Consider the following 15088-nt stretch of genomic DNA (forward strand, 5'->3'; position numbering starts at 1 on the left):
GTTTGAGGGCAGAACTGAGTTGCTGTCCCTCCTCTTGGGATATGGAACGCAGAATGTCCTCTTCAATGCCCTGTGTCACCTATGGCTCCTCAGGGCCCCTGGGGGATGGGATGGTACCCTTTTTTCTCTCTTACCCTTTCTGATTTGGAGGAGGAAATTTCTGAAGCAAAAGACGTGATCATTGTGAGAGTAAGGGAAAGTGTGGGAGCCTAGAGTTTGCTGGCAGTTCACTCCCCTTGTCACTGGCTTCCCTTTTCTGGGTGGGTTTACAATATTTTGGGACGTTTTTTAATGGCTGCCATCTTGGAGGCATTTCTCCTGGCTTCCGACATGGTGGCGTTGGTTTTTCTGGTCCTGCTGTGCCAGTTGCGCAGAGTGGGCGGGGGGCGGGGGCTATGACGGAGGAGGGGAAGGGGGGCCAAAAGCGCAGCAGAGGCGGGCACAGTGGTGGCTGCCGCAGTGGAGGAGGCCCACCCGTGGACACAGCTCTGGGTGGGGGTTTAGGTAGAAGACTTCTGGGTACAGCCTCCACTACCTGGGGCCTGGCCTCACCAGAGTGTGGGTATTACTCACCGAAGGCCTGGGAGGCCCATGCCCTTGCCAGCCTGAGCTTACAGCAGTTCGGGGAAAAGCCTAGTATTTGGGGGATGAGTGGAGACAGAGACATGGCAGTTCCTCTCAGACGTGTCAGACTTGTGGTGTGTGTTCTCCCAATAGGCTCTGTCCCTGGCACGACTCTCCCCGTGGAGACAGGGAGTGGGGTCCAGGGCAGCTCTGAGGATTTGCTCGGATGGCCCTGCTCTTTCCCTTTTTCCTTCCATTTCTCCTCCATTCCTACTGCCGTGCCGGCTCCCAGCTCTAGTCCTCTAGTGAGGCTCCCTGCTGCCAGTCCCTCTTCTCTCCCGTCCCTTCTGCGTGCTGCGGCCATCTTGTCTGTCTTGCTCAGAAATTTAAAATGGTTTCTCATCGTTTCCAGAATAAACTCCCTTCTCTTGAGCATGACGTTCAAGGCTGTCTGTGACTGGCTTTAGCTTTCTTGTACAGTCGTACTGCCTCCCTTTTCCTAAATGGACAGGTATTCCTATGAAACCAGGTGACTTACTCTCTTTGCTCACTCTGTTTTCACACCTCCTCTTCACTGCGTCTCCACCTGTGGCAGTCCCACCTTCCTCCCCAGAAAGAAGAGATTCTCACAGTTGCCCTGGCTGTCCAGCCAAGCTCCCATACCTTTCAGCCCCCTTTTAGGGTACTTTTGGTGCTACGTTCTTCGTATGTAAGTCTTATGCCACCTATTAGGTTGTGTATTCCAAGAAGCCAGGGAAAGAAGAAAGAAAACAAATATCCAGTTGGTGCCTCCTTGTGCCAGGTACCACCCTAGCCTCTTTGACGGTGGTGGTTTTGTTTGTTCCTCACCACGTCCCTGGGAGGAGTGTCCCATGGCTGATTGTGTCTGACTGTGGTTGAAACCTCGATCTCTCACGGTCCTTGAGTTTCCCTCTCTGAATTCTCAGTGTCTGAAAATGCTGCTGATGTGTCTTTTTAAGGAATTTTGTAAACCCCTAATGCAGAGTAGGAGTGTGAGTAGCTAATCTTCTTGTGCCCATAGTCTGGGTCACTTACCTGTCCTGTGCCAGCTGAATGCACTCATTGCTGTCTCATTCACTCTCCTCTCTGAGGCCAGGCTCGCCAAGATGATGACTTTTCGTAGCAGAAATTGATGGGTTAAAAAACTCCACTTGAAGAGGAGGTGGAGGTGGCCTAGGGGTTGCAGCATCTTCAGAGCGGAATAAGCTCCAGAACACAGAAGTCAGTGGATCTGGCATGGAAGGAAGGGGGCGCTGAGCGTAGACGTTGGTGTGGGACAGCCCTAGGTTTGCATCTTAGCTGCCTCCTCTTAGCTGCATGGTTTTAGACAAGTCATTTAGCTTCTCGAAGTCTTGGTGCTGTCCATCCATGAGAAATGCCCAATACATTGCCAGGCAAATAGGTCCTCGGCAGATACTGATGCGGTTCTCTTCCACCTGCCTCGTTGTCGGTTGGGACATACAGAAGGAACATAGCAAGAAGCCCTGGTGGCACCGTAGCTAAGCACTTGGCTGCTAACCAAAAGGTTTGTGGTTCAGACTTACCCAGTCGCTCTGTAGTGACTGCCCCACAGGGTTTCTAAGGCTGTAAATCTTTATGGAAGCAGACTGTCATGTCTTTCTCCCATGGAGTGGCTGGTTGGTTTGAACCGCTGACCCTTTGGTTAGTGGCTGGGTGCTTTAACCACTGCACCTCCAGGGCCCCTTTTCTACAAAGATTACAGCCTAGGAAGTCTTATGGGACAGTTCTTCTCTGTCACGTAGGGTCACTATGAGTCAAAAATTGACTTAGTGGCACCTAATAACAACAACAGACCAGAAATGGGGGAGAGGGGAGCTTGTGTGCCTGCAATGGAGTCATAAGCATGAGCAGAGAGGAGGTAACCTGGGCAGTAAACACAGAAGCTTGGGAGGTAGTGCCTTTCCCAGCCTGGAGCAAATGCCCCGTTAGCTTCTGCGTCAGTCAGATGAGAAGGGAGAGGTGAGGCCAGCCATGGTGGCAGAGTGGGGGTTAACCAGTAAGCTTTGCTGGGAGCCTGCGATGCTGGCTTAGCTCTCCTTCCTCCCGGATCTCAGCAGTGGGTGCTCGGCTCCTGACGACACTGGGTCCCGTGGGAGGGGAGCTGGGCACCCTGAAGCCTTTCGTCATTAATTTGGGGGTTGCAGAAGGAGAGTGACGACAGCCAGTGAGTCGTCAGTCAATGGCAATGGGACCCTGGTGACGGCTGCTTTGTTGTTTTTTCCTCTTTGGAAGATGACTCAGTGTATGGTGAGCCGGGAGATGGAGCTCTGAGCTGAGTGGCCAGGATATTCTGTCAACACGAAAGCGGCACAGGCTCGGAGCCGGTCCTCAGGCCGGGGTCATTTTAAGGGAGGGCTGGCAGAGAAGAAGGTCACAGCCAGGCATCAGGGTTGGGGCGACCCCAGGTAACTTAGCATGGCTCTGTGGACCCTGGAATCTTAGAATCTAAAAAGGAAATACAGCTGTTTGTGCTATTAAATACCCTTAGTAACTGGGATCATATCAAGAGTGCCTCTTGCTGGCCCCAAATGACAGACACCTTTATGGGCTCAGGAAACCTTTTGGGATTTTTCAACATGGCTCTGTCTATGATAATCTTGGTGGTCATTGTTGCGGATAGAGGGCGATTACCCTCTTGGGTGTGGACTGGACAGTCCTTAGTGAGTGGACACTGGCGATCCTGGTCTCCAGGAGCGAATGTACAAGGTGGGAATGTGGTGTCTTAGGGGTCCCTGCTGGGCTTCATACATGGTGGCTCCATGTCACCAGCCTTTGTTGCAAGTAGCTAAAGGTCAGCCCTTGGGTAGCTGGCTTCAGCCTTTCCTTCCTTATTTGTCCCAAATCAGAGCTTATCTCCCCTTCATCATCCCCACTTCTTTCTTGGGCAGAACAGTGGTCCTTGAGCCTCTACCTTTTCTGGAGGGGGAGAGTATCATCCTGGTGACTCAGGGTTCTAGACTTTTCTTGAGTCTGCAGCATTGCGCTATAGGCGCGTGATTCCCCCCCGCCCCGCCCTGCCCCGCCCCGCCCTGCGGTGCCTCCTTGAGAGACAGCGGGAAGATGGGCTGCCACTGCCACTAAATTCGTGGCCAAGCCATTATCCCCAGCACCTGGCTTCCTTTTCTCTCTACCTCCCTCAGCCAGTATCGGGGGGCCAGGGGCACTAATGACCCATGTGTGGGGACTGAGGGGACACCCTGGCCCGGGTGTGGCCTCCTGCTTCCCTCCTGTGCCATTTTTCAGCCTCACGCTTTCCCGTAGATGACGTTTGACACGGACCACCTCCTCTCCATGGACCTCCTAGGGCGGCTCGTTTGGAATCTCGGGTAGGGGTGGCTCCTGGGCCTTGGGAGGCAGAGGGAGTGGGCAGAGCTGGCTGGGGTCACAGCGAGGGTGGAGCAGGGCAAGGGATGGGGGCCCATGCCCACCCAGAGGGCGAGGGCAGCCACAGCTCTTCTCGCCATGTCTTCCTCAGCCTGCGTAGAGAGGAACTTGACCTAAAAAACTTGTATATGTGTGGGTATTGGATCCTTCTGTGTCTTGTATTTCTTTGTCTGGAACTGTGCATGAGACGAGAACCTGGATTCCGTCCTTGGGACAGCTGTCTGGTCTCTCAGATTTGTGTTCTGAAAGAGATGATGGACAGGCCCCCCTTGATTAGACCCTGTGCCCATTGGTGCTGGCCTTTCTCCAGAATGATGGGCCCCCATGACTTTGCCCAGCATCGTCTTGCTTCTATCATTAGATGATGAGCTGAGGGCCATGGTCACAGGGGCCACATTAACCCCAGATGGGGCCTTGATTGGAGTCTGCACAATTAATTGCTTGGTTCCATGAGCTGAGCCCATGTCTTCCTTTGTCTTCTTCCCTATAGAGATCTTGGGAGAGTTTAGTTAGCTCCACGGGTAAGTGATAATCTCTTTGAGACTCATCCCCGGCCGAGCATGGTGCCATATGCAGGAGACAGCCATCCTGTGGTCAGATGGAATAGCCAGTTTGCATTCACTGGGAACAAAAAAAAAAAGAAGATGCCTGCCAGCCCCGGTTCTCCGCGGTAAGTATCAGTCCACATTCTTCTACATTCTTTTATTTCTTCAAACATCAGAACTGGATAGACGTTTATTGAGCCCAGCCAGCTGCGGTGCCTTTGCCATTCTTATTCTGCACACCCCCGCCCCTAGTTCCCCGGAAGAGGGAACTAGATTGATTTTCTAGTGCAACTGGAGAGCTGCAGAGAAGCTGTAAGTCAGGTTCAGTCCCCATACAGCCCCCTGACATTTAGGAGAAGTCAATTTTCCCTTAAAATGGAGCCATCAGCCCGTGTCCCTCAGTGCAGAAGGCTAATGGGCTGACTGGAAGGACCCTGTTTGCCCTCACTGCCCCCAGCCTGTGGGTGAGGCTCTCAGCTGGCTGGCTGTGGGAGGATGGTCCTTGCCAGCACCTAGCGTGGTTCTCTGCCAAGTTCTAGCTCCAGATCTCTAGGCTGGAAGGAACCTAGACTATATATAGCCTTGTGCTAAGCAGTTCTTATCGGACGTGTCTGCCCTCCCCTGCAGGAGAGAAGCACTTCTGTCAGAGAACCGGAACCCAGATTGTGTGAGCCATCTCCACAGGGCCTTTTATTCTGGGAAGGTGTGTGTGTGTGTCTTTATATGTGTGCACGCGCGTGCGTGGTTCAGAGCTGCCAAGCCTTATTTCCTTTCCCCTGTTTCAGATGCTGGTGGATTCAAAGGTCGTGCTGGATGAGAGTGCTGATGTGGGGTGAGGCCAGGAAAGACTGAGAGTTCTCTGATGGATGCTGGGCCTGGAGGAGAGGCCAGGGCCATGTGACAGGGCTGAAGGCACAGTTGTGCCCCACGTCAGAGGTCAGCCTCCAGTTTCTCTTCTTAGTTTCCTGTTTGCCTTGCTTTGCCCAGTAATGTCTTTTGACCTCTCTCTTCCTCCTTTTGACCCATCGCATTCCCTGCCTTCCTCCCCCTCTTCCTCCTCCTTTTTTGGATTTTCTTTAGGATATATGAAGGCACACTCCACCGTGGGCATCTGCGAGCTGTGTCTGCTCTCCGCCCTCCGCCTCGTTTGACTTTGGTCGGGCAGAGAGGGGGTCAGCCGTCTCAGGAGGCGGCTGGGTGGTGACTGAGGGTGCTGCACTGCGTAGTATTTATAGGGCGGGCTGGGTTGGATATCTGTCTCTTCTCTCTCACAGGTGCTGCTTCTCTGACTGAAGTGCTGATTGTTGTGACATGATCCCAGTCTTGTCAGTGAATCATCACCAGACTGGAAACCAGACGCAGTAAGGAAAATAGGACGTAACCCGTCCCTACCTCCCAGGTAGGTCAAGTGTGGTCTACTCCCTGCTGGCCTTCCTCCATCCACGTCCCTTCTCATGAAGACTGTTTCCCTTATTCAGCAGGGACTCCTCAGACTTCTCCATTCAGAATCGCACATACAGTTGCTCTCTTCTTTCCATTCTCCGGTTGCTGGATTTTCTGTGAATGGGCTTAGTAACCAGCAGCAGGCTGGGGGAAGGGCAGCCAGCTGAAGTGACCAGCTGCTAGGATGTCTGGGAGATATCTGGGAGCATTGCTGGGTGTGGCAGTTGGCAGAGGAGCCAGGTCTCCCACAGTAGCTGAATGGAAACTCTGCTGGGCCCCTAGCATCTAGCTTCCCTGGCTTTAACCTCAGGGCCCTGGGAGCTGCCTGGAGCTTGGGCCTCCTCTTCCCAGAGAGGTCTCAGCAGATGCTGTGTCTTACTTGAGACACTTTAGCTTTCCTGGCAACTAGTCTAGAGGCTGTGGTCTAGAGTTCAGAGAGTGGGTTGGGCAGTGGACTTTGTGGCTCTCTCCCTGACTTGTGGGGTTTCTTGGATGAATCACTTTCTTCCTCAAGGCCCTTATTCCCTTCCCCTTCAAAGAAAAAAGAAAAAAATCCTGGCCCAGTAAGCCGTTGCAGAGCATTTCTAGGCAGTTGATGTAGAAATGCTTTTCTCTCTTTCTGCCTTGCTTGATGCCGGCCACAGTGATAGCAGTAGCAGTTAAAAATGACGATGGCTTGCAGAGTCAGGAAGGGCTGGTGCGTTAGAGAGACAGCTCAGAAAGCAGGCTGTGGGCACGTGACACATCACAAGTGCTACGTCAGTCTCTCTCCTCTCAGTAGCTTACTGCCGTGTTCTTGGCCAGTGAGACCAGTTGGAATTAGCCAGCAGTAGATTTATTGGGGGCCTGAAGATAAAAGGAATGGTGCCGAATAATCTTGGGATGCTTTCCCTGATACTGGGAGGCCCCTGTGTGATCCCGCCTCCTACCACACAGTCACTGCCACAGTCTGGTGAATGTGGGTGCTGTTTCCTCGTCCCCACCCCAACCCAGGCAGTCTGGGCTCACTGTGTTTCATCTTCCCGTCCGAGATGAGTCTCCAAGCTAGCAGTGAGTAGCGTTGAGATGCTCACCAAGTGAGGAATCTAGGACTGTCTGGAAGAGTCCGGTGTCTCTTCCTACAAGGAATTTGACAAGTCTCAGCCCCCGCTGCAGTAACATAGTTAGGGATGGCTGCGGGTGTTGGACCTGGAACATGAATAAAAAGGGGCGATCAGCTTTGGTGCAGCTGGAACATGAAGAGGAGTGAGCCAAGGCCCTCAAGATGTGTTGGCTAGAGTCTGGCCAGGGCTGGCTGTAGGCTCCTGCCAGACGTAGCTGCTGGCCACACTTGGAGCCCCGGCCCTCATCTGTGTGGCGTGTGCCTGGGCCTGGCTCTCTTGACTGCCCTGCCCTTGGCTAGGTCAGGCTACCAGGGTGGGCAGCAGAGGGGTCGTTGGTTCTGCTCCTTGTGACACAGCTGTCTGCGGCTCCTGGTGTTTCCAGAATTCATGCTGGTGCTTCCCTGGTGATTTTTCTGTTTTTGTCTGCCCTGCCTCTCTGCCCACTAGCCTGGTTTCCACTGACATAGGAAGTTATGTGTTGCAAGTTGGGCTACAGAACAGTTGGCATCCCTGAGAGGGGCCAACCTTTTCTGGTGCTTTTTTCTCTGAGGTTTGGGAGCTAGGCGGCAGTGTTGGGCCTTTCCATCCAGGATCCAGCAGAGGTTAATAGAGCTGGTGGGGCAGGAGCAGTAGTATTGTGGCTTGGCCAGGGTGGTGTGGGGAGGGGCCCTGCCAGAGGACCCAATTGGTCAGCACCTTCTCTCATCCACTGACTCCTGGGCTGGTCAGGCCTGTGAATTGTTTAATGCATGTCTTGGCTCTGTCCCCTGGCATAGGTGCCCCTGAGGCTGCAGCCACAGCTTTCAAGAGGATCTGTACCTCATGCTGGTCACTTTTGGGTGCATTGCCTTCTGCTGAGATACATAAGAGATACTTCTTTTTCCGCCAGCTGGCAGTCTATGGGAGGCCCTTGTTGCTCTTCTGGACATGGGTTGACTGTGAAGGAAGCACAGGCTGGGTTTGGTTTTTGCTGGCTCCTTTCTCATGAGCTGTTCGTGGGCTGATAAGGCAGAGAACACCACCAGGCCCCAAGGCCCTGGGTCCACACATGCAAGACAGTGTCCAGCCAGGGCAGGAGTAGAGCAGGACACCAGGATGGCGGGAGGTGCAGGGGAGGTTGATGTGCTCCAAATGATCACAGGAGCAAGGCCAGGAGGGTGTGGGGGACAGGCCCAGTGCTTGGCTGGGCTACCTGCTGTGGACTAGGATGGCTGTGTGTGTACATGTGTTCCCTCTGAAGGACTCACATCTGAATGCCTAGGCTACAGACAGTATGGCGCCCAGATCAGGGTCTGTAATGAGGCGTGAGGGTATGAGGTGGGCATCAGAACTCCTGGTCTCAGCATGCTGCCTGGGGAAGGGAAATTGACCTTTAGTAAGGCCTACTACGTTGGCCAGGTTACTGTTTCTCCCTCCTTTGCTTTTCTGATTTTATCCTCAGAACTCCCATGGGAAGTAGGTGTTATCTCCCTTTTAAGATTAAAGGAGCCTGGTGGCGCAATGGTTAAGGGCTTGGCTGCTAACCGAAGGGTCACTAGTTCAAACCCACTAGCTACGTACGAGAAAAGACCTGGTGATCTGCTCCTCTAAAGATTACAGTCTAGAAAACCCTATGGGGCAGTTCTGTTCTGTCCTATAGGGTTCCTATGAGTTGGAATTGACCTGAGGGCCCACAACAACAACATGGTTAAAGAAACTGTGGTTATCAAGTGACTTAACCAAGGTTACATGCTTGGTACTGAGGGCTTGTCAAGATTGGAATCCAGGCCTGTACTTTTTCAGCTGTCCCCATACCCTCTTGGGTTGAAGTCAGACATTTTTGGGAGCTAAGTCCCTCAGAGGATAAGCAACCAGGAGAACTGACCTGAACCAGAGTGAAGGGCCAGAGACCCGGGGGGAACTTCCCTGTCCCTGGGGAAGGCAGGGCAGAGGTGGATAGTCTTGGGTATCTGTGGACAGGCAGGGCTGAGCAAGGCAGACCCTTTCCTTCTGTAAATATGTATAGAGCCTGTACTCTATGTGAGGGACTGTACCAGTGCCGAGGACATAGAACTCAACAAAACAAAATTTGCTCTCATGGGTCATTCGTTCTAGTGTGGGGAGAGATCATTCAAACAGTTAATAGTAATTTAAAATATATCAAGTAATGTCTGAGAGAGGCTTATGAGGACTCTGCTTTCTGCAGTTTTTCTGTAAACCTCAAACTGCTCTAAAAATCTTACCAAGAAAATATATAAAGAAGACATAGATGGAGAATGTGTGGGAATGAAGAACAAGGACACCCACACATAAGAAGGGGTCCAAATGATGATCAAACAGGGGTATCTAGGACACTGAAGGACCTTAGCCACCTGGGGAAACCATATTGAGTCTTTCTCCAAAGAATTAGGAGTGCTAAGGATACTGACCCCTTCTTTTCTCCTAATAACTAGCAAAATCCAAGGGCCCCATAGCTTACAGGGACTTGTCCAAAGTTACACAGCCACTCAGGGATCAAGGTGGGACTAGATGTCAAGCTTTCAGTCACAGACTAAGAGTTTTTTCCATTGGCCAAGGCTATTCTTGGCCTTTCATCTCCCACCCTCACGTGGTGCCAGCTGGCTTCTCTGCTCAGCATGGTCTGTGCGGCACAGGGGAACATTTGGGTTAAATCTTTGCTGAGTCACTGGACTCTGAGCTCAGCCTCACTTTCCGGAATGCATGGTTCCACGAGCTGATTATCATGATAGGGAAGGGACAAGCACAAGTCACCTCGTGTCAGATGTTTGGTCTTGCTTGGTGTCTTGAGAGGTTGAGGCAGGCTTGTGGTGCTGTAGATGGGGGAGGGAGCTGTTTTCAGCGTGTCCAGCCCCAGGGCTTAGGACTTGTTTACTTGGTGGAAGAGGCAGACCCGTCCATGGTGAGTCAGGCCACGTGATCCTTCCCTCCTTGGCCTGTCATTGGCGCACAGCCTCCCTGTACCGTGGAGACTGCCATCTGCTGCCAGGAGTCTGATGTTGTACAAGGGCCTTGCTAGGGTTACAGACCAAATGAGGTGGGTGTCTGTGGTAGTGAGGTGTGGGGGCTCAGAGGGGGTGGGAAGTGGGCTCTAGGTTGCTTGGTGTAGTGGAGTCAGCAGACCTGGATTCTGTCTTGGTTCCATTGGTAAAAATTAACTCACTCACTCACTTTCCCTCTTTGGGCTTCAGATTCATTGTCTCTAAAATGAGGGGGTTGAACCAGAATCTTCTCAGAGGTTCCTGCCAAGTAGTACTGGGTCTCTCTAAATATTTGGGGAGGTGTTTCTTAGCCAGGAACTCAGGACAAGGAAAACTAGACCTGAGTTAAAATGAGATGGAAGAGGTCTTGAGCAAACGGAGTCCCAGAGCAACCAGAGTCCTCTTCCCTGAATAAACACTCTTGGCATGAATTAGGGTAGATGGGGAGAGATATAATATTTGAAGGACTCCCCAGAAGGAGGAGGGATGCAGCTGGAGATTGAGTGCAGGTGGTGGAGCTGGCTGGTTGATGAGGCTCCAGCAAGTGACGGTGCTCAGGCTCCCACCTAGAGATCTGTATAGAGATGGGGCACCTCAGTTGCTGCTGGGGGTGCTTGCAGTACTGCAAGGGGTGGCTAGAGGAACTGCTCTCTCGGTAAAATTCTCAATTCTTCGTGGTTCAAAACCCTGGAGTGAAAGTGGGATTGTGGAGTTAGGGAGGGCCCCTTGCCATCAGGAAGTTCTTTATATTTCACCACCTTCTATTGCAAAAAAGAGAAGTGTCTGTTTGGTACAAATGGTTAATGCGCTCAGCTGCTAACTGAAAGGTTGGTGGTTTGTGTTCACCCAGAGGTACCTCAGAAAAAAGTCCTGGTGATCTACTTAAAAAAAATCAGCCCTTGAAAACCGTATGGAGCACAGTTCTGCTCTGACACACATGGGGCCGCCATGAGTTGGTATTGACCCGATGGCAAGTGGTATTAAAAAAAGAAAAAAATAATAAAAACAAAAATAATTTAGAGCCACCAGTTCCCTTTTTGGCTTGTTAGTTTTGAGTCAGTCTTAATAAGATAACAAAAATAAAGCACATGCAGAAAAGCACAGGGCCCCAGACCCACAGGCTGCTGTGCTGCAGCCAGGCAAGGCCAGGCCTCCCCATGGCAGCTCAGCCTAGAGGTCTGCCTCTTTCCCCATACTGTGCAGCCACGCAAGGCCAGGCTTCCCCATGGCAGCCTCAGCCCAGAGGTCTACCTCTTCCCCCAGACTCTGCAATCAGGCAAAGCCAGGCTTCCCTGTGGCAGCCTCAGCCCAGAGGTCTGCCTCTTCCCCCAGACTGTGCAGCCAGGCAAGGCCAGGCTTCCCTATGGCAGCCTCAGCCCAGAGGTCTGCCTCTTCCCCAAGACTCTGCAGCCGGGCAAGGCCAGGCTTCCACATGGCAGCCTCAGCCCAGAGGTCCACCTCTTCCCCCAGACTCTGCAGCCAGGCAAGGCCAGGCCTCCCCATAGCAGCTCAGCCCAGAGGTCCGCCTCTGCCCCCAGACTCTGCAGCCGGGCAAGGCCAGGCTTCCTCATGGCAGCCTCAGCCCAGAAGTCTACCTCTTCCCCAAGACTCTGCAGCTGGGCAAGGCCAGGCCTCCCCATAGCAGCTCAGCCCAGAGGTCTGCCTCTTCCCCCAGACTGTGCAGCCAGGCAAGGCCAGGCTTCCCCATGGCAGCTCAGCCCAGAGGTCCACCTCTTCCCCAAGACTCTGCAGCCAGGCAAGGCCAGGCTTCCGCATGGCAGCCTCAGCACAGGGGTCTACCTCTTCCCCAAGACTCTGCAGCCAGGCAAAGCCAGGCTTCCCCATGGTAGCCTCAGCCCAGAGGTCTGCCTCTTCCCCAAGACTGCATCCAGGCAAAGCCAGGCTTCCCCGTGGCAGCCTCAGTCCAGAGGTCTGCCTCTTCCCCCAGACTATGCAGCCAGGCAAGGCCAGGCTTCCCTGTGGCAGCCTCAGCCCAGGGGTCCACCTCTTCCCCCAGACTCTGCAGCCAGACAAGGCCAGGCCTCCCCATAGCAGCTCAGCCCAGAGGTCTGCCTCTTCCCCCAGACTGTGCAGCCACGCAAGGCCAGGCTTCCCCATGGCAGCCTCAGCCCAGAGGTCCACCTCTTCCCCAAGGCTCTGCAGCCAGGCAAGGCCAGGCTTCCCCATGGCAGCGTCAGCACAGAGGTCCACCTCTTCCCCCAGACTCTGCAGCCAGGCAAGGCCAGGCTTCCCCATGGGCAGCCTCAGCCCAGAGGTCCACCTCTTCCCCAAGGCTCTGCAGCCAGGCAAGGCCAGGCTTCCACATGGCAGCCTCAGCCCAGAGGTCCACCTCTTCCCCAAGACTCTGCATCCAGGCAAAGCCAGGCTTCCCTATGGCAGCCTCAGCCCAGAGGTCCACCTCTTCCCAAGACTGCAGGTAGGAGCCCTTGGGGCTGAGGGGGACCTGTGGTGTAATCTGCAAAACAGAATGCAGGGCTTTAAAAATAGCTGCATTTCTGCAGATGCTATCTGCTTGCCACTTGGCTAGATATTTACCTGGCATTAAAAACAACCTGCTTCTGCCTTCCACCCCAGTGTGTCATAATGAACGATGTGAGCTATTTTTCAGGTAGGAGAGGAATTGATTAGCAACAGTCGTGTGACTCTCTCCCATGTGATGTTTTATAGCTCTTTTCACATTGGCTGCACTGGGTCCTCTCACATTCTGCGAGGGTTATCTTCAGAGTGGATGAAACTGGCCAGAGAGAGTCTTGCCAAGACCTGACTAACTGCTGGCACCTGTGTAAATTGGGGCTCCCACCCTGACTCCAGCTGGCCAGGCTTTAGTAGCATTCCAGCCCTGGCCAGTGGGGAGAGGGGTCTTGGACAATGTTCTTTGATCTCTGTGGGCCTTTGGTGCATTGAAGGGTAAGGAAATTACAGAGTGTTAGGGTTTTCATATTCTCTAGTCCTTTAGACTTCTTGAGATTCTTGAGAGAATTGCCTTGCACTTTTTGGTTGGAAAACTAGCCACTCTCCATGTGTTCCCGGAGAGGTTTCCTACATTTGGGAGCTCCTGGAATATGGACAGCATGAGGTTTAAGAAGTCATCACGTTTGAAAACGTGATGCTTTAAACCATTGACACATCTGTGTGGCACTTGATGCATGCCCGTACAGGCAGGTTTCTGGGAATTGTAGGTCACTTAGAGATGAGGCCTCACTGGGGCATCTTTGAGAGACAGTCCAGCAGATTTATAAGGGATACCCTGATCTCGGCTCAGCATGCATGTTGTGTGTATGTTCCTGTTTGCTGGCTAATGTACACCACCTGCTGAAGAATTGGCTAATGTACAATGTAAAGTAAGATACTAGACACCCCAGCATCAGCTCTGGATGTTTGCTTCATGAGTGACTGGGAAGTAAGCCTGACCTATGGAGAGGAAGGGGGTAAGAGAGTGCTCAGGCTTAAATTTTCTCTGAGGGTAACCCCCTCACTTTATAAGGGGCACTGAGGATTGAGCTGCCTGTCTTCTTGGCCATTTCGCTCCCTGAGTGATCTTCATTCAGTAGACCCAGAACTTGTATGAAGGGGAAAGAAGTGTTTACCTTAATTTAAAACATATTTAAGCTCATGGTTTAGGCAGCACTTGAAGGTGTTCTGGAAGAACGGTTGGGAGCCGACCAGGGGCAGCGCGCATGTCTGTGGATTGTCAGATCACACTCCCTCAGCGCAGCCTTGGCCTGTAGAGAACCCCTGGGGCGGGGTCCGTGTGGGGCGGGGTCCGCGTGGGGGCGGGGTCCGCGTGGGGGCGGGGTCCGCGTGGGGCGGGGTCCGCGTGGGGGCGGGCCACAGGCAGCACGTTTCAGAGCAGAGGAATCGTTTTGGTGGGCGGAGTCTTCAGTACCTTCACTTGTGAGAATTTGTCCTACTGGACCCAGTTGTTTCTGTTAACCTTGAGGAGGAAGGCGACTGGCTGAACTTGTAGCCGGGAGGGAGATTTAGGCAAAGCTTCTGGGAGAAGTGTGGCAAGAAAAGGTGAAGCCTCTCTGGAGGGAGGTCAGAGGCCTGAGTGTCCTTGACGAGGACCTTCCTGGCCCGAGTCTGTGGGATGTTGAAGCCGTCCGGGGAACAGGACATTTGGGTGCCAAGATCTGGAGCAGGCCCCACGTCTCCGTGTTTACGGCAGGCCTCAGCCACGTGGGGCCACGTGAGCATCGTGAGCATCGGATCTAGAGCTCTGGTTTTGTTTTCCCTGATCCTGTGGAGACAGATTATTTGCAAATAAAACAGGAGAAAGGGATGTTGCCTTCTCATACCTTCTGTGACAGAACCCTGAGCTTGTCTGACCCTGTATTGTATCACGATTGTCCCTGGCCCATTGCCCCTAGGGATCTTTGATGGGCATTGGGGATGTGGGGGCGGGGGGCGGGGCGGGCAGTTGTGGAGGAGGTGGGGAATGGGAAAGGAGTAGCTCAAGGCAGGGCCACAGCTGGGGAGCTTCTTATGTTCAGATGGGCACTGTGGAGAGGTAGATCAGAAGTCTGAAATAAATCAGTTAATGGCTAATGAGAATGGTATTAAAATAGAAAATCATGTATTTTTTTGGTTATTACTGTCTGCAGACTTAGAGTGGAAACATCTGCCAGAGCAGGGACCTTAAAGTGGACCTGTCTGTAAGATCATGCTTGTTCTCTGTTCACTTTTTGTTTCCTCTCACATCCCCCCCCCTTCCTTGTCCAGGTACATGTATTTGCTCCTCCATCTATGGTGGTATTGCTGTGGGGCACAGTCCGTCCAGTGTCTCTGACATTGTTGAATGTTTTATTTCAAACATAAACTGACCGTAAGCACACTCCAGAGTTGAGCCCCTCTGAGATGAGCCTGAGGTCCTGGCTGCTGCTTGCAGCCCTCCCGCCCCCAGAGGCCTGGGCTGAGTCAGCCAAACCCCTAGGAGGTGAAAATCAAGTGTCCTTGCTGGGCTGGCTTGGCCCAGTCATGCGTCTTCTTTGGGGTGGGGTTTGCCAGG

The 15088-nt window shown here is 53.0% G+C and overlaps 1 long non-coding RNA gene across 6 annotated transcripts in view; it reads left to right on the top strand.

The window, feature by feature from the left end:
- The window catches only part of LOC111750710 (uncharacterized), a 49571-nt gene that overhangs the window by 17023 nt on the left and 17460 nt on the right, over positions 1-15088 (top strand). The window contains exons 2-4 of one of the 6 annotated variants that reach the window (XR_010318747.1): positions 3868-3932; positions 4481-5471; positions 5810-13822. This is a non-coding gene — a long non-coding RNA (uncharacterized LOC111750710). Of the gene's footprint in view, positions 1-410; positions 5472-5809; positions 13823-15088 lie in introns of those variants that run through there. The other 5 variants (XR_010318745.1, XR_010318746.1, XR_010318744.1 and 2 more) reach the window with 5 other exon arrangements.

The sequence above is a fragment of the Loxodonta africana genome, chromosome 20 (assembly GCF_030014295.1).
Source record: "Loxodonta africana isolate mLoxAfr1 chromosome 20, mLoxAfr1.hap2, whole genome shotgun sequence".
Lineage (NCBI taxonomy): Eukaryota > Metazoa > Chordata > Mammalia > Proboscidea > Elephantidae > Loxodonta > Loxodonta africana.